This window comes from Triturus cristatus, chromosome 3_2, assembly GCF_964204655.1.
Source record: "Triturus cristatus chromosome 3_2, aTriCri1.1, whole genome shotgun sequence".
Lineage (NCBI taxonomy): Eukaryota > Metazoa > Chordata > Amphibia > Caudata > Salamandridae > Triturus > Triturus cristatus.
Window position 1 is genome coordinate 627,687,643 of NC_140584.1, and position 13,099 is coordinate 627,700,741.

Sequence of the window (13,099 nt, forward strand, 5' to 3'; positions counted from 1 at the left end):
TCAGGGGTGGAGGGGGGATCAGGGTAGTTTTCAGGGGTGGGTGGGTGGTAGTTTTCAGGAGTGGTGGGGGTTCAGGGTAGTTTTAAGGGATGGTGAGGGTTTCAGGGTAATTCAGGGGTAGTTTTTAAGGGAGGAGGGGGATCGGGGTAGTTTTCAGGGGTGGGAGGGTTCAGGGTAGTTTTTAGGGGAGGTGGGGGTTTGGGGTAGTTTTCAGGGGTGGGGGGATTCGGGGTAGTTTTTGGGTAGTGGGGTGTTTGGGGTAGTTTTTAGGGGTGGGGGTTCGGGGTAGTTTTCAAGGGTGGAGGGGGGTTCTTGAAAGTGTTCATGGGGGTTCAAGGTATGTTTTAAGGGGGTTGGGAACCAATACCCGGTTACCATGCATGCCTTTGCCATGAATATTTGTGGTAAAGGCATGCATGGTAAAGCAATTTGTAGTTAAGACGTGGTCGTTATAGAGACTGCATTGTTGACGTATGCGGGGAAGAGGAACTCGTTGTTCTGACATACAACCCCCTGGGTGCCACCTCCACCACATATGGCAGAAACCCAGCAACAACACCAACTTTGTTAGGCTAGTTGTGTGGTGAGGATTACTAAGGCTTCTATCGACCAGCTCCTTAGCAATAGCCATGTTTAAATCGCATCATATTGTGGTTGTCCCTGGTGGAGACTGACCACAGTGCAAAAGAAATTTGTTGTTACAAAGGTCCTAGGTTGTTAATTGTCACTGACTGAGCGTGCATACACCTACTCTAAAATTATACACTATATGGCTCATAACTGTAATAAGCAATATCCGATTTTGACTTGGAATGTAAATGGCCTCAATAATTAAAGTATAATTGGCTCAGTCCTCTCACATGTTGGAAGATAGGTGGTGTATCGTGTTCCTTAGATGGTTCGTCATGGTCACTGGATAGAGTTTACATTCCCCCTCACTTATTGATGGAACCCTTCGATCCCTCACAGGCAATACACCTGTCTAGCACCCTGTTCTAATATGAGGGCAGGCAGCCCAGTAAGTGTTCAAACCTGAGCAGTAAACACACAAAAGGTGAAGGGGAGCTGCTTGCAGTACGTCTGATCACTGGCAATAGTTTGGGGTAGCACTCCAACCCATCAGTCTTTTGCTCACCATAGCACCTCGGTTTGAACCCAGCCATATGCAAATCCGTCTTGACCCTACTCCTCATGGAAAGAGTCCAGCCGGAACTGCCAAGTCACGTCCTCCCTGAATTGGAACACAAGCAATCCAGGACCAGTTTGGCCCTAGTTATGGGCTCATCAGCTGGGTACCCGCTTTGTTCCAGTGAGACAGTGTGCATGGCACCCACTTTTTTTTTTTAAAACAAACTTTATTGCCTTTTACATACTTTTCTCATCACACAGTGTCTCTATGGTGGGTATTCCAATTGTACAGTAGCTTATGTCCCTCCCTTTAGAATGTTTGTACATACACTTGTTTGTTGCGTTACAATTGTCTCCGGTGCTGCAGTTCAATTCCAACGTCTGGCCATACCCATGCCACTTAGGGTGGTACATGAAACGCACAAAAGGTGAAGGGAGGCTGCTTGCAATAAGTCTAATCACTGGCAATAGCTTGGGGTAGCACTCCAACCCATAGGTCTTTTGCTCACCATTCCACCGCAGTTTGGGCCCAGCCATATGCAAATCAGTCTTGACCCTGCTTCTCATGGGAACAGTCCAGTTAGACCTGCCAAGCCAGGTCCTCCCTGAACTGGAACACTAGCAACCCAGGACTAGGGTGAAACTGCCACCAAGATGGTGGGCGACTAGGAGTAGGGATAGATAAAATCAACATGATTATATTCTAGAAGTGACTACAGGACAATGTGAGGAGGATATTGTGGAGATAAAGAATGGATGAAATAGGAGAGCTGCAACATCAACAGTGCTATGAGGACATAGGTTGTGTGCGGTGAGGACGAGAGATAATGAAGGCTGGAGAAATATAGTCATGATGAGCTGATATCCAACATTAGGTAGCAAAAAGAAATTGAAGTGAAGCATGTAGTAAATGGCCTTAGCAAAAAAAAACGCTTTATTGGAAGAGTGGAAGCATACTAGAGACCATTAGAAATGGCAGATAGAAGAGAAAACCCATTGGGGCAAATTGGACTGAAAGGACATCGTGATTGAAGTGTGGACTAAACATGATGTCTGGGGCAAGAATTGGGATAAGTGTACTATGGGACATAAAGAAACCAATGTAGTTTAATAAAAAATAATTGAGAAAACAGAGAAGGGGATGAAAAACTGGCACCCAGGAAATGGAGGCCATCTTGAGCTTAACTGATAATCAGGGGTGCAGTCTCTTTAAGTAGCCTCGTCTCGTGCGGTACCTGTTGAAAAGATTGCCCCTTTCTCCACCCTTCCCAAATAACACCGGTCTTAAGAAGATAAGCAGGGTCAGTCTCCCCTTGGTGCCGATTGAACCCCCCACTTAATAGAATTTTCCACAGCCCCATGTACATTTTCTAGACTTCAGCGTTAGTTGTGTTCTGTCTTTGAGTCTAAAACTGTTGGCTCTCTTTGTCAATGTGCACATCACGCGCGGTTAAACAAAGTCAGCCGTATAACTTGCATTCTTCCACGTTGCAATTCCATTTTTTCTTTTTTAATCGTTAATTACTGTACTTTAAACAAGCCTCTGTTTGGATTGGCAGCACCTTTGTTCCACTCCATTACTTCGGCAGCAAGAGATAATTAAAATGCACAGTATGAATATGCTTCAGTGTAAATTGCCACTTTGTTTCTTTCTCTAAGAATGGGTGTTTTTTTTTCTTTCTCGCCCTGTAGCTCTGCGTAACTGAACTTATGTTTTTCCTTAAATGCTTGTGAAAAATTACAGGGGCCACCCTGGCAATTTAAGCCTGTTGACCGCTAAAGGTTGTACACTTGGGTTGCATCGCAGAGTTAACTTTTGCTCCCTTTGCAGACGAGAGTTAAATTTAAGAGATGAATTGCATGGATCAGTTTATGCCCAGCGGAAGTGTCTTTAAGAAGGATATGCACGAGTTCTTGTGGTTTGCTTCTACATCTCATCCCGCAGCAGGCGCGCAACACCCATTGGACTCACAGGGCTTCAGTCCCCCCCGTCGTGTGTGGCAGCCCGGGCTGAGACAGCTTCCCGGCGCACACACAGCCGCACCCAAGCACTTCACAGGTCTTTAAAAGACCATTTGCATGTTAATGAGGCCTCGCTGGTGTTCCACCCCTTCTAAGAGCCCCTGCAGCTCCACTCTGCGTATGGCTTGAAAGATTCAGCCCCCGCCGAAATTTTTTCTTAGCCCCCCCCTCCGAAATTTGGCTCTAGTTGCGCCTCTGTCCCTCAGCATAAATGACTGGGAGGTGGTTGTCGGTATTGACGAACTTTGAGCATTACCTTTGTGTTGCTTGCTCCGTCCCTCTCGCCCCCTGTCAGTGCAAGCCCCGCCCTACTGTCAGTGGTTTTCCCTGCTCGCTCCCTCCTCGCGCCGTCCGCGGTCTTGTTTGCTGGGCTTTAGGAGGGCTTGAAAAAACTGGGGGCGGGTCTCTGAAAGGGGCATGGCCGACTTAGTTAAGGGCATGGCTTAAAAACACTTAAGCTAATGATGTATGTTTAGCATATTGTGCCCCCCCCCCCCACTGGTATTTTGCTGCTTCTGTCTAGTAACATTACACCTACAACAAGCCAGAATTATTGGCTTTGTCAATGGTGGTCAGTTGCATAGATAATATGCAACACCTATGGCTACGTTGTATATACTATTAGTTCTGGTGGGAGAGGGTGTGGCGTGGGGCTAGAGCTGTAGACCTTGGACCTGGAGGGGAAGTAGGTTCGAGTCCGCTTTGCTTCACCATTCTCTGATTCTGGGCAAATCACTAATCCCCGTGCCTACCTAAAATAATAGGAAGATGTCTTTGAATAATGTAACTTGTACCCATGTAAAGCTCTCCTATATCTTCAGGTCGAGTTCGCGCGATATAGAACTGCAAAAACAGAAAAAAAAGTTACAGCTAAAACAGTTGACTGCTGCAGAGTTCAGATTTATGTCCACACTGAGGGCGAGGGCAGAAATGTAGAGACCAATAGGGCCCCGTCTCAGGAGCTGCTGTTGCTGAGCACCGGCAGGGCTTGACCCACTGAAAGCCCTGCTTGTTGGGATGGTTGAGGGGGGGGGGGTTAAAAAACACCGTACGGGGTCCCGCGCCGCCTCTGCTCCTGGCTGGGTCCCGCATTTTCCTGCTGCTTTCCTGCTTCTGGCAGGAACAAGAAGCGGGCAGCCTCCCTCCCCTCCCCTAAGCCAATCAGAATGCTGCAATGGCAGCGTTGTGATTTGTGGGGACAGCGCGCCTATGGGAAGGCCATTTTCTCTATGTGGGGTGCATGCAGCCTACATAGAGAAAATGCAGAGTGCGAATGACTGGTTTGGTCGGCCCCAGAGGGCCAACCAAACAGTCAGGGCCCACAGCATTGGGCAAGTCACTCCTCCCCGACTCACCCACCTGCCCCCAACCAGGCATACCCCCCTGCGTTCTCGCAGCGCAAGAAGCAGAAACATAAAATGGTATTTAAAATACCATTTTATGTTTCTGCTTTTCGAGCTGCGAGAAAGCAGTGGGGCCACGCTCCTCTGCCTTAATGGAGGAGCTGCACCTGCGCCTTGTATCGCTTGTTTTTATAGTATTCCGTACTCAGCTCATTGTTGTATTTTTGCTTCCCTCTCGCATCACAACTTTAAGGTTGTGTGCTGTTATTTTGCTCTTATGTCACAGTGGCATTTGATGTACCCCGATGCCACAGGGGTTTCTTGTTTTCTCCAATGCAAGAATGACTCGTTTTTGCTTTTCTTTGGTGTTTTAGTTTACTGTACTCTACCGTCACAAAAGATTTTTTTATGGGTGTTAGCTTTGCTTTTATGTCACGAGTTACTTATGAGTATTTGTATCTTATTTTTCTGATATTACAAGGTGTCTCCTTATTTTAGCGTCGCTGCCGTGTCAGATGCATGTGCCTGTTCGGTTCGTTTTTTTTTTTCTAAAATCACAGGGATATGCATGTCAGTTTGATTTGGTCTGAAGGGGAAATTGGATGTTTATGTCCATGTTTTCATGGTCCAGCACCGCAAGAAGGTTGCTGAATATTTGGAATTAGCTCTGCTAACAGCATATCATTTTGTATATTTATTCTGTCTACACGTTTGCTTTTCTCTGATGGTACACTGAGAGATGTCTTTATGGGGCCTGCTGTGCTATGATTTCACAGTGATGACTCCCAATATCAATTTGATGCTCTGATTTTATTTCACGGAGAGTTGTTTATGCTTGTCCTGCTATGATTTCACTGCTGCATGTTTCTTTACTATGATTGTATCCTCCTGCTTTGCTGCTTTCAGGCTCCCACTCTGTACTGCCAAATAATAAACATTGGCAAACCCAGCATGGCTCGCCTATGCTACATACTGACTTGGTCGCTGTTTGTTTTGCCATATTGTACAGCAACACGGTAGCTGTGCAGCATGGCTGAAAGTTAAAAAAATAATAATAACAAGAAGCACTGACCGTGTCATATCGCTTTTTATTTTCTTTAGTTTCAGCCACACTGGCTAACAGCGTGGCTTAAATCTATTGACAAAGCCAACAACTCTTGCATAGGCGAGCCCTATTGACTCTTCCAGTGTTTGTTGTTTTTTCTTTATTTTAGTAGCAAAAACAAGAACCTAGAATCCTTCAGAGTGTGTACAAAGGCGTTATATAGTATTTCAGTATATCCCACTTTTTATCTCTCTCCCTCTTAGTTGCTCTCGCTCGGTCTGTGTCTTTCTAACAAACAACACAGACCATTCATAGAATGTTCACAGAAACTAATGATGGATGGAGTACTTGAATTCATCTCAACCACTGGTAAATAATGTAGCTGCATTATAGTCCAAGCCTGGTCAAGCCTGGGCAGAGCATGCGCTTCTGTGCGAGGCATGCTGTATTGAGTTAGGGATTTAAAGCTCTGCCCACTCTCCGCCCATATTTTTCATTGACTCGTGTAGTCGTCCTTCGTAAATGCAGGCATCTGATTCCTTAATCGACTTGTTAGTCCCTCTTTAGTACCGCCTTGTCTTCATTTGAAACCTCCCATGAGGACTGTCCCTTTTACTTCTGTCGCTACACGGTATGTTTTATTTCGTCTGTAAGCACTATTTTCTTTAATGGGTTTTGCCCTACTACAGGCCGTTTTACTGACTTTTGCAACACTAGGGGCCTCAAAATCAACACATCCAAGACTAAGCTAATGGCTATGTCCCCTTCTAAAAGCTTCAGGAACAATATCAGGGTGACAATCTGGAGCTGGTGACAGCCTTTGACTATCTTGGTGTGCGGGTTAACAACAAGCTGAATTGAGCCCCCCATCTGTCTAAAATGCTCCTGTCATAAACGAACAGCGGGAGCCATAGCGAGACACCAGAGGCTGTCATACAGCCGCCCAATTGCTGCAGCAATTGAGGTCTACCAGGGGAAGGCTCTATCAGCATCCCTCTACGGGGCGGAACTGTGGGGATTTGACAATGTCACAGATCTGACTAAATCGGAAAACAAGTTTTTCAGAGACATAGTCTCACTCCCCCAGTCTACTCCCCTAGTTCCCCTCCGCAGCGACCTCGGTAGACACCCCATAAGTGACGTGGCAAGACTGCGCCCTTTATTATATTGGGTCAGGCTCAGAAGGTCCCCGGATATAGGCCCATATGCATCTGCTCTGAAGGATATACTTCAACTTGGTGCTCGTTTTAAGATTTCTTGGGTATCCAATCTATACAAACTGGTGGTAGAGCTAGGTTTGGGTGAGTCCTGGGAGAACCAGAGCCCCCCCCCCCCTAAAGCCATCGTAAAAAAAATCTACTGGGACTGGATCAATGCTGCTACTTTGAGGTCCCAGAGAGACATCCTCAGTGAGAAATTCCTAGGCATTAAATCTATGCCTAGACTGGAGGCCTTTTTGGACCTGATCGAGTCCCCAAGCGACAGGTCACTTTACCTCAAGTTGAGATACGGTACTCTACCAATACATGAGTTCCAGACAGGGTGGAGTGGTGAGCAGGGTGCTGCTAAGGGCTGCCCAGGTTGCGCCTGCCCTACGGAATCTATCGCCCATTTTCTTTTTGCCTGTCGGGCCTACAGCCAGGTTAGATCTAGATGGCTGAAACCCGTATGTATAAATCTGGGCTGCAGGTCGTATAGGGTGGCCTTGCGCATACTAACCTACGAGACAACAGTCCCTAGTGTCATCTGTGGGACTGCTAAGTTTTTGGGGGGGGCCTGGAGGATTAGACAGAGGTTACTCAAGAAGTGCTAGTTATTGAGTCGAGTTCCAGCGTTTCCTGCCCCTGCCTCAGTCCTCAGCCCTACTTAAAGTCGTCTACTGTTGCTGTATTTGTCCTCTTTCTATACTGCACTCATTGTACCATATCCCTTTTTCTGGGGCTTACGAATTATGCTGTTTTAGACATTGTTAAAATTTCTCTTTGTATATATGGGAACCCTGCCGCTCCAGGGGATTCTTATTTTAAACATCGTTTTTATAATGTTTTATACTTTATGATATTTTATATATCGAATAAAGTTACTGACTGACTGACTGATTCCTTAATCGACTTGTTAGTCCCTCCTTAGTACCGCCTTGTCTTCATTTGAAACCTCCCATGAGGACTGGCCCTTTTACTTCTGTTGCTACACGGTATGTTCTATTTCGTCTGTAAGCACTATTTTCTTTAATGGGTTTTGCCCTACTACAGGCATGATGTGCTTTCCTTACATTCAGCGCGCCATGCACGCTTTCGGTTTCCAAGCAGCCGGGACAAAGGCGGCCACTTCTTTGCAATTCCATAGGTCTCCCATTTACGAGAGTTTGAGCTATTGGTTTTGTAAATGCCAATAGCTTAAACTCTCGAAAATGCTAGACCTATTGCACTGCAATTTTTTTTGTCAAAGCCCCCATGCTGCCTTTCACGTGCATGAAGGCTGCGTCTCTTTCTTTAGAGGAGCCGTGTCTAAGGAAAGGTGGACGGTCGCTATTAAAGTGAAACTGCGGCATGGGGGCTTTTACAAAAAAAATGCATTTGTTTGACAAACAGATGTTTTTTTTTTTTTTTTGTAAAAGCCCCCATGCCGCAGTTTCACTTTATTAGCGGCCGTGCACCTTTTGTTAGACACCACTTTTTTTAAAGAAAGGGGTGCGGCCTTCATGTATGTGAAAGTGTGGCCTGGGACTTTGACAAAAAAAATATTTGCAATGCAATAGGTCTTGCATTTGCAAGAGTTTAAGCTATTGGCATTTACAATACCAATAGCTCAAACTCTCGTAAATGGGAGACCTATTGTGTTGCAAATACTTGTTTAGCTAGTCAGTGCTTTGACAGGCAAGGAACAACGATATGCATATCAGTCTCACTCCCCCATCCCCAAATGGACATTCTAGCCCATATTGCTAGGCTGTGTACTGCTTTGCTTGTTTCAGCCCCGTGAACCTGCACGTATTTACGTCTACACACTGAGCCACGAAGGAAGACCCTTATGTGTGCTGTTTTACATGTCTAGGGCAGGGGCCTCCGACCTTTTCTGAAATAACAGCTCCTTATGCTAGGTGACAATCACCCAGAGTTATTAGTATTAGTTATGTATGAGTGACCCCCCAATTCAAGATTGGCAGCAGTGGTCACATCAGTGCATTAGGCAGAGTTGCCAGCAGTAAAGTAAAACAGCATTATCACTTTGGAATACCTCTACATGGCTAATGTATAACAGACACAGCTGCAATTTCACTGGCACAGAGGTAATAAGAGTAATACATCTCTCCAACTACAATAATAGCTTTAAGTACATTATGGAAATCCAATTCAACCAATATTCTTCAAACATCGGCTTGAAAGTTCTGAAAAAACACAATTTTTCTGTCTCAAATACATGCTTTTTAATTTTGGTCTGCATACAATAATTTAACCAACAAAGTTATATTGGTTAATAAGTTTCTTTCAGTTTTAAACAATCTAAAAAAAACCTACAAAATTGATTGCGTAAATTAAAATAGAAATATTAATAAAAGCAGTTGTATTTGACCTTATATGTTAGTGCAAGTGAAAGCGGTTTCTCTTTTCTTTTAGGTCTTGCCTGAGCCAGCGCATGCGCTGCTGCTCTGGCGAGACATTTAGTGAGTGGGCTTTCAAAAGTCCGACCACAGCTTTTGGGGTGGCATAGAGCATGCGGTTACGCTCACAATGACGAGCAGAGGCGCCATCTGGCTTTCCTCTCTCGTCATGGTGCGCGCACATCGCTCACGCTCACTTTCACTTTTGCCGCGCGCACCACTCGCAGGCTCACCTCCTGCTCCCCCTCTCAGTTAAAGTTTGCTTGTTTTATCTTTGTCAGTTTTGCATATGTGTATTACGCTCACAGCGGCGTCGCCTGGTAGACAGCAGGGGACATGCTGCAGTCAGTCAGTCCTTCTGCTTCAACTTGTCAGACCCTTGCTGGTCATTGTTTTCACAGAGACTTTATCTTCAATCCATATATAAGTAACGTGTCAACTGGACAATGCTGGTGAAGACAGAACAGGCTGGTGCTAAAGACGTGCCTCTGCCCTCTTCACCAACACTAAACAAACACAATACAATCTAGCGTGAGAACCACCCCCCCCCGCACAAGGCCGCGTGTCTAAAGCATCAAGAGCCATGCCACAACTGTGCTGTATAGCTATCACAGAGCCACCCAAGGTCACGCAAAACTTGCATTAACAAACATCTCCTTGACAGTGACTAGACACAACCAACCCCCTTCCGCATTTAGAAGTTTTCCTGCGGTCACAGCCAAGATTCCCTGTGGCAGGCTGTCCCCTCCTCCGGGAGGCAGGGGTTTGAGTCAGCATCCTGTCTATGGGGCCCGGCGCCCCTGCCCCAAAAGAAAAGATACGCTTGAAACGACGAGCCGCGCGCCGCTCCGCCACTGCGGGGGGCAGATCAATACCAGCTGAATGCCATCTGCTTCGGGCAGCAGAACAGCACCAAAAGTGAGAGCCATGCATCTTCTCTTATTGAAAGGTTATTTTTATGCAAGTAAACAATTCATCGTCCCCTTGCACGCTTGATGCTCATTTACCACTTGGAATCAATAAAATATGCAAAACAAAAAAATGGAACCCTAAGAGTAGTTATGATGCCGGGGTGATAGGTAATCAATAGTAGGTCTCCGTTCAGCAAGGCGAGCAGCGGGGTTGATCTCAGTAGAAGGCCAATAAAATCCTTGGAGCCGCGCGTCAAGCATCCTAGGCTGGACTGTTTTTTAAAGACTCCTGTTTCTCAAAGACATGATAATGCTAGCTGGAATAAGTAAAGCAGAACAAATTGCAAAGGACAAAAACAGCCTGCTCGCAAAAGGTTTTGTCGTTTTTTGTCTGCCACAAATCTATAAGGAGAAATGTCATTTTACAATAGCTACATAGAAACGGAATGCACAGAAACCTGTTTTGTAGTCAAACTTTGTGTTTGACTACCTCTGTCCCAGGGTTGTTTTTACTTATTTATTTGATCCTTCTTGCAGGCACTTGCATTAAAAAAACAAAAAACGGGAAAAAACATACGGAGTCGTGGGAATTGTCTATGCCCTACCTAACCATGATTCAGACCACAATATGCCCTACTGAGGTAAAGACCTTTCCACACAATTCAGAAACAGTGTCGCTGTTAGTGCTTCATTTCAAGGGGAACAAGCATTGGCATAGGCAATAGGTCTCGCCTTTGGGACCTTATAAGTATTTAGTTATGCAGCACAATATCCTTACTGCAACAACATTAACTGTTGCATGGCTAAACACTTATAAGGTCCCAAAGGCGAGACCTATTGGCTATGCCAATGCTTGTTTTAGTTTAGTTTCTTGAGATTGTCCTGAACTAATGTCATAGCCATGTTGTAAGCTTTGAACAAGCCTTTGCAATGCAATAGTTTGAAGAAATAGGCAGGAATCCGGTAGAGTTAAACAGCTGCCTCTTTATTTGAAGATTCATCTACAGTATGAAAACGTCCTATCCGCGGAGTCCCCAACAGCAACTGACTCCTGGGGTTCTAGAGCCAACATGCTCTTCACACATAAACACTCCAGAACACGGAACACTTCTAAATGGAATGTGTCTAGGTAAATGCAAGTTACACATCAACTACTACAAATAGGTCTTGCATTTATGAGAGTTTGAGCTATTGGCATTGTAAATGTAATTGCCTTTTATTATTGTGCTGTTTTTAAAACAAATAAATAAAAGGCATTTTCTTTACAATACCAATAGCTTAAACTCTTGCAAATGCGAGACATATTGCATTGCAAATGTTTTCGGCGCCTTTGCTATAAAGATTTTTTTTTAAAGGTGTTAGGAGAGAGCGTGTCCTTACAAAGCTATTTGAGAAAATAGTGCTCGGAGGCTGTAATTAAAGCCTACCGAGTAACAACACACGAAACGGGGGGTGTCCTCATGGGAGGTTACAAAATAAGACAAGGTGGTACCAAGGCAGGACTACTAAGCCTATTAACAAATGAAAAGCCACAGTTTACAGTGGACAATGACACAAGCCAATTAAAAACATGGGTGGAGAGTGGTCGGGCTTCGAGTCCATACCTGAATACAGCAGGCCACGCAGAGCAGTGCATGCGCTGCCCAGGCTTGACCTAAAAATGTTTTGGAGCAAGCCAGTAAAGAGAAGCCTCATTTGTGCACCTTCCATAGCAGGGAAGACCTTACTATCTCGAGCTACCATGCTCCAAAATGGGGGACGCAGATGCTTAAACAGAGAGAAGTGAAGTTATGCTCCTTCCTCCGCTCTCCGAGTGTCTGTATTATTTGGAGGGCGGCTGAGGGGGGTGGAGCATTCAAATCCTTATTCCATTATCAGTAAATTCCTAGAGCATATATATGCCCGTGGAGGAAAAAAGAGGTTAAACCGGACACTTGTTCTCATCCACTTGACCTCATGCACGAAGCCTGAGAGAGAACCCACTGACGCGACAGCTGCCTCTCGATCCGATTATGGGAATACCGTCTCCTGAATGACTATGAATAATCTAACGTAAAAAAAACGTAAAGCATCTCAGTCTCGCCTCCAAAACCAGTTCAATAAGCCAGTTACCATACCGCTAAATCACAAATATAGATTGCATTTCTCTCTGTTTTCCGAGCAGCAAAGAAGTTGAAATAAAATTTCATTGCGACGGTTATACCAATGGTGTGTTGTGATTTGTTGTAGTTTTGTTTTCTAGTTTTATGGGTACTGTTGTTCTGACGTTATCCGTAAATAAGTTGCATGGCCTTCTCCTCCTTTGCTGACATTAAACTGTGAAAATGTGTGTGCATGTTGCCTGTGAAGGCGGTATTGGGAAGGTATGAAGTTGATATTAGGGGAAGGATTAAAGAGGAGTGATTGTTTAAAAACCTTGTTTTCCCGCTTGGGTAGATGTTTGGTCAATGTGCTTGCTTAGGTGTGAAGATTGTATGGTGAATTTTCACTTCGCTGGATTTATAGGCATCTTCACAGTTAGGACAAGCTACGTTTTGATGAGGCTTAGATATTTTTCAGGCTTGTGTAGGGCTGAGAGTGCCTCATAGCAATGTGCATAAAAATATCCAGTACATGTGTTGGTCTTCTTGCGCAGATAACGCAAAACAGAGAATGATTCAATGGTCTTGATTTTTTTCTTTTTTGTGCCACACTAGTTTCAGCATTTCACAAATTTGGCTGCATTATGTGCTTTGGTTCTGGGCTTCAACTTGGGGCTCTGCATGCTCCAAAGGACCCTCTGAAGGATTTAGACTAGCCCTCGAAGAGAGCATGCGATTGGGAAGGGGTGGTTGACCAGAGCTATGGTGATTGCGTCCGCACCAGCATGATTTCAGTATTATTTATATTAGGGCACCACAAACAATGTACCAGCATGCAGACCAGACTAGATCAAACATCCTTTGAAACCTCCGAAAGTTTGGGATTTACTTACAAAAAATGATACCTCTTTGCAGATTTCACTGGCCATCCTTTCGGCTTTTTTCTAGTTTCCATTGACTTTGATATT

At 44.9% G+C, this 13,099-nt stretch overlaps 1 protein-coding gene across 3 annotated transcripts in view; it reads left to right on the top strand.

Annotated features, from left to right (window-relative positions):
- BARD1 (BRCA1 associated RING domain 1) overlaps positions 1 to 13,099 on the top strand; it is a 489,699-nt gene that overhangs the window by 104,113 nt on the left and 372,487 nt on the right. The window lies entirely within an intron of this gene.